The sequence below is a fragment of the Bison bison genome, unplaced genomic scaffold (genome assembly GCF_000754665.1).
Source record: "Bison bison bison isolate TAMUID 2011002044 unplaced genomic scaffold, Bison_UMD1.0 scf7180017864527, whole genome shotgun sequence".
NCBI classification, from domain to species: Eukaryota; Metazoa; Chordata; class Mammalia; order Artiodactyla; family Bovidae; genus Bison; species Bison bison.
Genome location: NW_011495078.1, coordinates 165,427 through 166,094, shown reverse-complemented (window position 1 = coordinate 166,094; position 668 = coordinate 165,427).

The following is a 668-nucleotide window of genomic DNA, read 5'->3' as shown; positions in this document are numbered from 1 at the left end:
GTTAGTTCACAATTAAATCCTGCAGTCATCTGGCCTCAATGTCTGCTTCCTACCATCCAGAAAGAAAAGGTGAGGAAGTCCTGACAAAACTGATGCTATTTTTCTTTTTTTGATTTGTATTTTATGGCAGGGCTTGGCAAAAAGAGGACCTAACCTGTCTTTAGAGTTCTTTCCCAAGGGTTGCTCTGGCATGTTACATATGTTGACAAACTGCTGATTATTTTCAACAAAGGACAATGATCTGCACTTCAGTATCTGTTGCTTGAGCTGGAATAGCAGGCATCCCTTGAAGTGCAGTATTTCATGCTGAAGTAGGCATACCTGAAGCAGTAGCATAAGAGGAAGACATTTATCATGTAGACATCGCATCCCATGAATTTGTAATAATTTTTTAGTTATACCCATTATCATTGGAGGAACTGACTTGTCCCAGTAATAACTGGAGTACCCAGTATAACAGTTCCTTGACTTATGAGTACTTATGAGTACACTTATGAGTACTTCTTCCAACGTTCTTTCTCCTACTTTGGTCATGAACAGTAGTAGCTGATGACAGTGGTTCTTGAAATGTATATTGATTCCTAGGTGGCACATTCAGTAAATAATCTGCCTACCAGTGCAGGAGATGCAAGTGATGTGGGTTTGATCCCTAGGTCGGGAAGATAACA